Below are 10673 nucleotides of genomic sequence, written 5' to 3'. Positions count from 1 at the left end.
CCATATGATCCTCTCAACAGATGCTGAAAAAGCATTTGACAAAGTACAGCATCCTTTCTTAATCAAAACTCTTCACAGTGTACAGATAGAGAGTACATTCCTCAATATCATCAAAGCCATCTATGAAAAACCCACAGCAAATATCATTCTCAATGTAGAAAAAATGAGAGCTTTTCCCCTAAGGTCAGGAACATGGCAGGGCTGTCCACTATCACCACTGCTATTCAATATAGTACTAGAAATCTTAGCCTTAAAAATCAGACAACAAAAAGAAATAAAATGCATCCACATCAGCAAAGAAGAAGTCAAACTCTCACTCTTTGAAGATGATATGATACCTTATGTGGAAAACCCAAAAGATTCCACTCCAAAACTGCTAGAACTCATACAGGGATTCAGTAAAATATCAGGATAGAAAATTGATGCACAGAAATCAGTTGCATTTCTATACATCAAAGGGAAGACTGAAGAAAGAGAGATTAAGTAGTCGATCCCATTTACAATTGCACCCAAAACCATAAGATACCAAGGAATAAACCTAACCAAAGAGGCAAAGAACCTGTACTCAGAAAACTAAAGAGTATTCATGAAAGAAATTGAGGAAGACACAAAGAAATGGAAAAATATTCCATGATCATTGATTGGAAGAACAAATATTGTGAAAATGTCTATGCTACCTAGACCAATCTACAGGTTTAAAGCAATCGCTATCAAAATACCATCAACTTTTTCAAAAAAATGGAACAAATAGTCCTAAAATTTATATGGAATCAGAAAAGACCCCGAGTAACCAGAGGAATGTTGAAAAAGAAAACCAAAGCTGGTGGCTTCACAATTCCGGACTTCAAGCTCTACTACAAAGCTGTAATCATCAAGACAGTATGGTACTGGCACAAAAACAGATACATAGATCAATGGAACACAATAGAGCCCAGAAATAGATGCTCAACTCTATAGACAACTAATCTTTGACAAAGCAGGAAAGAATGTCCAATGGAAAAAAGACAGTCTATTCAACAAACGGTGTTGGGAAAATTGGGCAGCAGAAGAATGAAACTGGACCATTTCCTTACACCACACACAAAAATAGACTTACATGGATGAAAGACCTCAGTGTGAGACAGGAATCCATCAAAATCCTGGAGGAGAACAGTGGCAGCAACCTCTTTGAGCTCAGCCACAGAAACTTCTTCCTAGAAACATTGCCAAAGGCAAGGGAAGCAAGGGCAAAAATGAACTATTGGGACTTCAAGATCAAAAGCTTTTGCAGAGCAAAGGATACACTGAACAAAACCAAAGACAACTGACAGAATGGGAGAAGATATTGCAAATGACATATCAGATAAAGGGCTAGTACCCAAAATCTATAAAGAACTTATCAACTCAACACCCAAAGAACAAATAATCCAATCAAGAAATGGGTAGAGGACATGGACAGACATTTCTGCAAAGAAGACATCCAAATTACCAATAGACACATGAAAAAGTGCTCAACCTCACTTGACATCAGGGAAATACAAATTGAAACCACAGTGAGATACCACCTCACACCAGTCAGAATGGCTAAAATTAATCAGTCAGGAAACAATAGGTGTTAGCAAGGATGTGGAGAAAGGGGAACCCTCCTACACTGTTGGTGGGAATGCAAAGTGGTGCAGCCACTCTGGAAAACAATTTGGGCGTGTGCACCCAAATGTTTATAGCAGCAATGTCCACAATAGCCAAACTATGGAAAGAGCCTAGATGCCTATCAACAGGTGAATGGATAAAGAAGATGTGATATATACATATACAATGGAATACTATGAAGCCATCAAAAAAAAAAAATCCCGAAATCTTGCCATTTGCAATGACATGGATGGAACTAGAGGGTATTATGCTAAGTGAAATAAGTCAATCGGAGAAAGACAATTATCATATGATCTCACTGATATGAGGAATTTGAGAAACAAGACTGAGGATCATAGGGGTAAGGGAGGGGGAAATGAAACAAGATAAAACCAGAGAAAGGAACAAACCATAAGAGACTCTTAATCTCAGGAAACAAACTGAGGATTGCTATGGGGTGGAGGGTGCAAGGGATGGGGTGGCTGGGTGGTGGACATAGGGGAGGGTATGTGCTAGGGTAAGAAAAAAAATAATTAATTATAAAAAATAATAAGCCTATGAAAGAAATGAAAAATAAATAAAAACATTTAAAAGGTATGTAAGGGTATCTCATTGCATTTTTTATTTGGGTTTCCCTAATGACTAGCAATGTTGAGCCTTTTTAATGTGCTTATTTACTCTCCATATATCTTCTTTGGTGAAGTGTCTGTTCAAATCATTTGCCTATCTATTCAGGGTTTGCTTTCTTATTATTGAAATTTGAAAGCAATTTATATATTGTGGCTATGATTTCTTTGTCAGATATATGATTTACAGATATTTTCTCCCAATCTGTAGCTTGTCTTAACAGTGTCTTTCACAGAACAAAAGTATAGTAAGTTTTAAAATCAGGCAGCATGAGCCTTCCAATCTTGTTTTTCTTTCACAAAATCATTTTGTCTATTCTAGTTTCTTTGAATTTTCATACAAAGTTTTACATGCAAAACTCTTCATATAAATAGTTATATGGCCAATAACTAAAAAGAGTCCTGCTGGGACTTTTTATTGTGGTTGTGATAAATCCATATATCAATTTGGGGAGAATTAACCTTTTAATATTTTGTCTTCCCGTAAACAAACACAAAATATCTCTTCTTTATTCCTCTCTGATTTCTTTCTTCAGTGTTTTATAGTCTTTAACACAGAGATTATACAAATATTTTATTATATTTCTACCTATTTCATTTTTTGTAGCCATTATAAGTGATATTTTTTTAAAAATTTTGACTTCCAATTGTTGCTAGAATATTAAAATATGATTGATTTTTAAAATATTGACCTTGTAGCCTATGCCTTTTTTCAACTCATTTATTAGTTGTAGGAGTTATTTCTTTTAATATACATTCTTTGAGTTTACTATGTAGAAAACCATGTTGCCTGCAAGCAGTAATAATTTTCTTACTTCTTTTCCAGTATATGTAGGTTTTATTTCTTTTCCTTGCATTATTGCACTGATATATTACATTGACTAGGACTTCTACTATGCTGCTAAGTAGGACTGGTGAGAATCTTGTGTCAGTCTTGAACTAGTTCTGATCTTACAACAAAGGTGTTCAGTTTTCATTATGCATAATTTATAATGTATAATTATGCATAATTTAGCTTTAAATTCTTAGTAGATACCTTTTTATCCACCACAAAGAACTTAAGAATTGACTTAAAATATGCTATTTTATATTTATACATATATTTACCGTTTCCAATGCTTTTTATTATTTTTTTGTAGGCCTGGGTTTTCATCTAGTAGCATTCCCTTCAGCCCCACTCTAATAAAAATTGTAAGTGGAGATCTAGAAAAAGGGAAAAAAGAGAAAGGAACAACTTTTATTTATTTGACAATATCCCCATTTCACAATTTAAGCTGCCCCAAAAGGCAGCTGGTGGTAGATTTTAATCTGAATGACCTAGCTGTATAGGAGGGCAAACATCTGATTACTAGACACCTGCTCTTCTTTTCCCCCTAGGAATTACCCTTCTCCCCTTTGAAGCCCCAGGCCCCAACCCATTCCTTAGCTCAGCGTGATGTATCAGCCTCAATTGCCTGGCTTGTTCTTGAGTCCCATGTCTTTGAGCTCTCATATATATGTAATTAAATTTTTGTTTTTCTCCTGTTAATCTGTCTCATGTCAATTTATCAGATCAGCCACAAAACCTAGATGGAAAGAAGGGAAAAGTTTTTCTCCTCTACACCATCATTTTAGAAAAATATTTTCACTGGACATAGAATTCTAATGTCTAGTTATGGGTTGCTGGGGTTTGGGGTTTCTTGGTTTATTTTTTGAGTTTTTTCCTTTTAGCATTTTAAAGACACCATTTCATTATACTTTGCCTTACATTTTTTAAAAGTTATTTTTTTAAATTATGGTAAATATGCATAACATTAAGTTTACCATTTTAAACATTTTTACATGTACAGTTCAGTGGCATTAAGAACATTTACACTGTTGTGAGAGCATCACCACCAGCCCTCCTACTGAAGTTCTCTGCATAGCACTTATCATCATCTGATATTTTTGTTCATCTTTAGTTTATTATCTGTCTCTCCCACCAGAATGTGAGTGCACTAGAGATAGGACTTTGTCCTATTCACTGCTGTATCTCAAGTGTCTAGAACATGATCTGGTCCACAGTAAGTATTCAGCAAGTACACGTTGAATGAAGGAAAACATAGCAAGAAAACAAGCAAAAACACTACTCTCTTATATAATTTAAGGAAGGTGATTTATAACGACAGAATTTTGAAGTGTCTTTGAGTGTATGAAGGAATGTGAGATCATCTGGGTTATCAGTGGTTTTTTTCTCTGAGCATATCTAAAGGACACGACCCAAGACAAGACTGTGAACCTCAACTGTAAAGGATGCCTTTGCTAGGGAGAATATCAGAAGGGGGAAGGAGAAGAACCCAGTTTGTGGTTTGAGAAATCCTTCCAGGTAATAAGCCTTTTCTAGGGAAACATGTTCATGCCTCTCTTTTCCTGACCCCCTTCCTCTTTTACTCACAAAACCCCTTTGAAAAATACTGACCAGATCTCAACTACTTCCTTTTAGAGACAGTGACCCTGAAAGGTTAAAGATTTGCCCAAGGTCAAGCAGTTAATGGCAGAGCTGAATTAGAACGCAGTATCCTGACACCATTCTATAGATTCAAATAAGGAGCAAAGAGAGCACAGATTGTCAAGGCCCACGTCTCTGGAAAAGAGTTCTGTAGTGATTAATATAGGGAATCTGGAGCCAGATCATCCAGGGCTAAAATCCTGTCTGTGCAATCCTAAACGACTTATTAACCTCCTTAAGTTTCATTTCCTCATATGTAAGTTCTGGATTCACTTGAATATCCAATGGCCAGCTAAAACTCTGCACATCAGAACTAAATGCTCTATTTTCCCTCACCGCAAAATCAGCTCGTCCTCCTCTGTTCCCAATTTTATTAAATGCCAGTCTTGCGCCCCCAGAAATCAATGGCTGATACTTGGCAATACCTTTCTTCCTCGACCTCCCTCACCCTAACACCAAGGCCGACCACATCTGCACCCTAAATGCCTTGCCAATCAAATCACATTTCATCCACTCCCACGTCCCTCCCCTGGTGTCAGGCTGTCATCACCTTTTCTCCTGCACGACTACAAGTTGACTAATTTCCTTTGTTGTCAATGGTCTTGCCCCTCCCGTCATTTTTCTGCACAGTAACAGCATAATCCATCTAACATACTTGTCGGATCATGACACTATACTCTCTGATCCCACGTTTGTTCCCCGTCCTCAAACATGGCTTTGACGAGCAGCCCAAACTTCCTTTCCAAGCTCACATTTTATTACCTCCATGCTTGTGTTCTCAGTTTCTCCATATTGAAAAGTTCTCAGTCCTTTGAAAATATCATGTGTATCCTACCCTTTGGATATTCTTCATGCTTCACGTTTTCTTCTGAGACTATTCTTGACCTTCTTTTTGTGGCTAACTCATACTTTTTGATATCAGTTCTTCCAGAGAATCTTGTGTGACCCCCAGCTTCTCCTTAGGCCCCCCACAAAATCTGTGCTTCCATGACAGCCTGTCCTTCCCCATTACCACCTCATACCCTAACTGTTGATCTGTCTACACCTTCACCTCTGTAAGTCCATGGACCGTGCCTCATACATGCACTGTTGTACCTCAGGAGCCCAGCAATGCCAAGCACATGAGGGCTGCTGGACAAATGTTAGCTATTCTCATCATTGTCCCTATCATGATTGAATAAACTCATGGTTTTCATAAAACGCTAAGCATGATGTACAGTCGACGGTCGCAAATCATAGTTTTGACTACTTAATATTCTCTCTCATTTTTTTTCACCAAAATTTAACGTTTCTGAGCACATCTGTTATAATAGAACTCAAGGCAAAATACAATGACATCTCTTTGCTTTCTTATCATTAAATAACGAGTAAAAACATCCACATGTATACATGGCATTTTCTCCCCAAATTCACTGATATTCTTGAAGAGGAGCAAAAAACTTCCTGGGAGTTCTCTTGTACTTGTTGACTCAATCTAGTAAAGGTCAGAGATTACTTTATGTGTTTAAAAAATTCTTTCTGTGAACAAATCATTTAAACTTCAACCACACCCTAACTATCCCAAGAACAGAAACATTCTTAGTTGATAAACAGCTGGTAACAGGCATCCTTATCTTCCCTAATTCTCTTCTTTGAAATACACTGAATGGCAAAGGTCTTATAAGTATCTAGTTCCTCCTTCTATAAAGTTGGGAGAGGCAAGTTAATTATGATTGAGTTTTAAGATAATATAAGATCACACACACTAAGGGACTCCATTTAAAATAATGACTCTCTGAAGCAGGAAAAAAAATCAGCTAAACTGTTCAGCAAAATTGTTTCATTAGACTAATTCTAGAAATATACTGAAGACAAATAATTTTGTTTCTATGGGGGATAAAAACTTGAAAAGAACATTAAGGTTCCTTCTGGATAAATTTTAGAAGGAATTGTTGATTTGGGATTTATAGTGAATGTCACAGTGGGTTTTTTTTTCCTAATTAGCAAAATCAAATGAGAACAACACATCAAAAAGCCATTTCTAGGGTGCCTGGGTGGCTCAGTGGGTTAAAGCCTCTGCCTTTGGCTCAGGTCATGATCCCAGGGTCCTGGGATTGAGCCCTGCATTGGGCTCTCTGCTTGGCAGGGAGCCTGCTTCCTCCTCTCTCTCTCTCTCTGCCTAACTCTCCAACTCCTTGTGATCTCCGTCTGTCAAATAAATAAATAAAATCTTTTTTAAAAAGCCATTTCTAGGGGCGCCTGGGTGGCTCAGTGGTTTGGGCTGCTGCCTTTGGCTCGGGTCATGATCTCAGGGTCCTGGGATCGAGCCCCACATCGGGCTCTCTGCTCAGCGGGGAGCCTGCTTCCCCCTCTCTCTCTGCCTGCCTCTCTGCCTACTTGTGATCTCTCTCTATCAAATAAATAAATAAAAATCTTTAAAAAAAAGCCATTTCTATACAAAACTCATTTAGTTTCTTTCACAAGAAAAAATAACATGCTGAATATTAATATTATATTTTTTATTAATTTGATTCCATGAAGTAAGATTAGATAGACACATGGTCTTGTTCTCTCACACCTGACATTCTTAGCAATTAAAGTATTTCTATGGTAAAATCTGAACTTCTGTATTTCAATATTCCCAGGAAACATTACTTATCAAAGATGTATATTTGTAGATATGTCCCAATGTAATAAACTGTAAGTTAAGAAAATATACTAAGCAGATGGCTTATGAATAGAAATTATTGTTTATTGCCAAAATACTCTACAAAAAGATTTGCCAACAATATTCTTCAACTCAGAAATAAGTGTTTGGATCAGTGTTTCAAAGGGCTGAAAAATGAAGGGGAAAGACGGAAGATTTGAAATAAAATTGAAGGTAAATTTATAAACAAATAAAAATGGTTTGACTTTACAATGTAAACTAATGGAAAAATACAATTTACTTTGCCAGACACTGATTTATATAGGGGATAGTATAAAATCTAATAAAAGGAAATGTGCAATTCTTTATTTAGCAGTTATCTATTTGGAAGATTTTGCCTCTCCAAAAAAGAAACAACTTTAGACAGGGTAAAATATAAACAGACTAGCCAACATTAGCTAAATTAGTACATAGAAATGCCACCAATGTTAATTAAGCTAATCATTTATTTCTACCTTATCTCATTTCACAAAGAGTGTTGAAAAGCTTATAAAAATAACAAAAAACGATAAAGTAAATATTCAGATACCCAAAACAAAAGAAACGATAGCTTCATAGTAAATTTACCTGTAAATATTTTAATAAATGTTTTAACTTAAAATTTTAAACTTAATAAACATTTTCTAATCTATTTGATAATTGATTACCAAAAAGAAAAAGAAAAGCCTGCAATCTCCAGACAGAATTGCAGGGGTGAGCTGCTTGGGCAGAGGAGGGGTTGTTTTTATACTCCCTAAAATATCTCTAGAATAACTAAAAAATGTGAACCTAATTAACTCAGATTGCCACAGACAAATTCTCATATGGTAAAATATGCATAATTCTATACATTTGAATTAAATAGAAAAACACTTCTCTCATTGCTTAAAATGTTGGGCATATTTTAAAAGAATATAATTTGATAGGGTCTTGAATTATTAACCCCCTTAAAGCACAGAGTCCTCAAACTCTGGGCACCCATGTATCTTGGTTTAGCTTAAGAATGGGGACCATATCTTGTTTTCTATGTTCCTACAGCAGTGTAGGGCCTCAATAATATTAACTGAGTGCATGATTTAACAAATTAACAATACTTAAGATCTCTGAGGATGACGAGGAGGACAACTAACATCTTTAGCCAACTGAGACTGAATGAGACAGTTATCAGATTGAATATGATGTGTTATGCTTGTTTGTGCATTTCTCAGGGTCTAAAGCACATAGATTTCTATGTGCTTTAGACCCTGAGAAATGCACAGATAGAAACCTAAAAGGAAGATTTTACAATCTCCACTTTTGCAGATAAGGAGATCCAGGCCTAATTGAGTCACTTTCCTAATCAACATAGGTAATTAACATTATCAGTGGCAATGATACCCTGTTTCCCAGTCCAGGGTTCTTTCCACCACACTGGCGGCTTTTGTAATTTAATTAGAGAGATGATCAAATAAGAAACCAAGCACGTTGTCTTGGTTTGTACCGTTTTTTTTTTTTTTACTTGATTTCTTTTTTAAATTCAAGATGCATTGAAACTGGAAAACAGGGAGATGCTGGGAAGCTCCTGGAAGCCACTGGGGCAGGAAAGTAAATGAAACTGACCTTCACTCCCACATGGCAGCAGGAGGGGAGTGGATCTGGAGGACTCAGGTTTGTCTTTGACAGGGTCTCACTCAGTCAGTTGTTGTTGGTTAAGGATACTGTCGATGTTGACACAGCCAAAGAGATTTGGACAGAATATTATGTCCAAAAGTTCATTTATCAACTAGATAACAAACTCTTGGACAGATTTCTGGAGTAAAAACGTTGCACGGAATGCAGTCCGTATTCCAAGTAAGTGCTTTTGCAGTAACACTCGCAAACCGTTATAGCCCATGTGCACTCCCTCTTCGCAGCAGCTAAGCAACATCATCATGCTGGCGCAATCGAATCATTGCTGATCAAAATAAGTGTTAGCAAAACAAAAGATCAATTATAGGACCAGTAAGCCCTAATGAAGAAAAATGTACTTTATTGTAGAGTAACAGTTTTCTCCAAGTATCATTTCTCACTAAACTACAGAGTTCAGTTTTTAGGGTCTTAGTGAATTCAGATAAGGCACTGCACGCACACACACGCACACACACACGCACACGCATGCACATACATACCATGTACATAAGCATACAGTTGGTTCTTGGTAATCACAGTAGTTATGGTCTATAAGGTCACCATGAACGCTGGACTGGCATATACTGACCCCTTCCTCCTTAGGGAAATACAGGGGCAAGTTTCTAGGTGCCTCTGGGCATACTTTCTTGAACTGATCAGGGCATAACCTTGTTTTCCTGTGATTCTGTGTAAACACATTTTATTTACTGTATATTCTTGCTTCATTAATATTGAACTCAGGACCAACATCACTATTAACTCACACCTGAATGAAGCTTACCCGACACATGGATTTTCTCTGGAGGGCACGTCATCGTCCCACACACGCTCGGGCACATTAGACAGCACTTCAGATACTTGGAGGTCATTAGAAACAGCAAATTCATCAACAAAAAACACATAAGGAGGCACTAAATAGACCATGAAAAGGACACTGGTTGACCGGATGAGAGCTGAAATAAGGAGTCAGCATGTTGTCCTGTTCAGCTCAGTGGGGAAGAAAGTGCAAATGTATCAGGGACTCCAATTTTTCACTGCTCTCTGCCTACCTATGAATGACTGCCAAAGTGCCCCGAAGATGGACTGGGCAAACAGGTGGATTCACAAATACAGATTCTGTGAATAATGAGGACCGACTGGACACATAAACTACGTGTGTGTCTGTATGTATTCACGTGGGCATTTCTCTGATGGTCAAGTAAGCTCAGTCCAGTGTGGCTGGCAGTTGTGACTGTTTGCAACCACGAAGTCGTTTCCATAACGTAACCAGACCGTGTGATTCCTACACAGCAGGCTGAATATGTAGGTAGCCCCGTGTTCAGGGTGGGAGGTGCGGAGGGCAGCCCTAATTTTCCCATCCTTCTTATTTCGGCAGCATTAGAACTGGACCTTTTCTTGAGCCTTTCCACCACCGCCCTACTTCTCTTTGTTATGCTTGAATGAGATAATAGTAAGGTTCCTATTTTGTTGAAAACAGAAGGAAATTGGAAACTTGGAAACCTCCTCTATCTCTTGGGAGGAGGGAAGAGTGTGAGCCTACAGCTTCGCCCTTTCCCTTCGGTCAAGAGCAAGCAGGCCTCTTGTGTTACTTGGCACGAATCCATGTAGAGAGGAAGGGGTATATATTTTATATCTATTCATTGCCTGGCTCTCCTATTTT

The 10673-nt window shown here is 37.5% G+C and overlaps 1 long non-coding RNA gene across 1 annotated transcript in view; it reads right to left on the bottom strand.

The window, feature by feature from the left end:
• Nucleotides 1–3354: 3354 nt before the first annotated feature.
• The window catches only part of LOC116569099, an 83065-nt gene continuing 75746 nt past the window's right edge, over nucleotides 3355–10673 (bottom strand). Inside the window, exon 4 of the long non-coding RNA XR_004276853.1 lies at nucleotides 3355–3437. This is a non-coding gene — a long non-coding RNA (uncharacterized LOC116569099). The remainder of the gene's footprint in view (nucleotides 3438–10673) is intronic.

This window comes from Mustela erminea, chromosome 11, assembly GCF_009829155.1.
Source record: "Mustela erminea isolate mMusErm1 chromosome 11, mMusErm1.Pri, whole genome shotgun sequence".
In the NCBI taxonomy this organism is placed as follows: Eukaryota; Metazoa; Chordata; class Mammalia; order Carnivora; family Mustelidae; genus Mustela; species Mustela erminea.
This window is presented reverse-complemented; position numbering and strand designations above follow the sequence as displayed.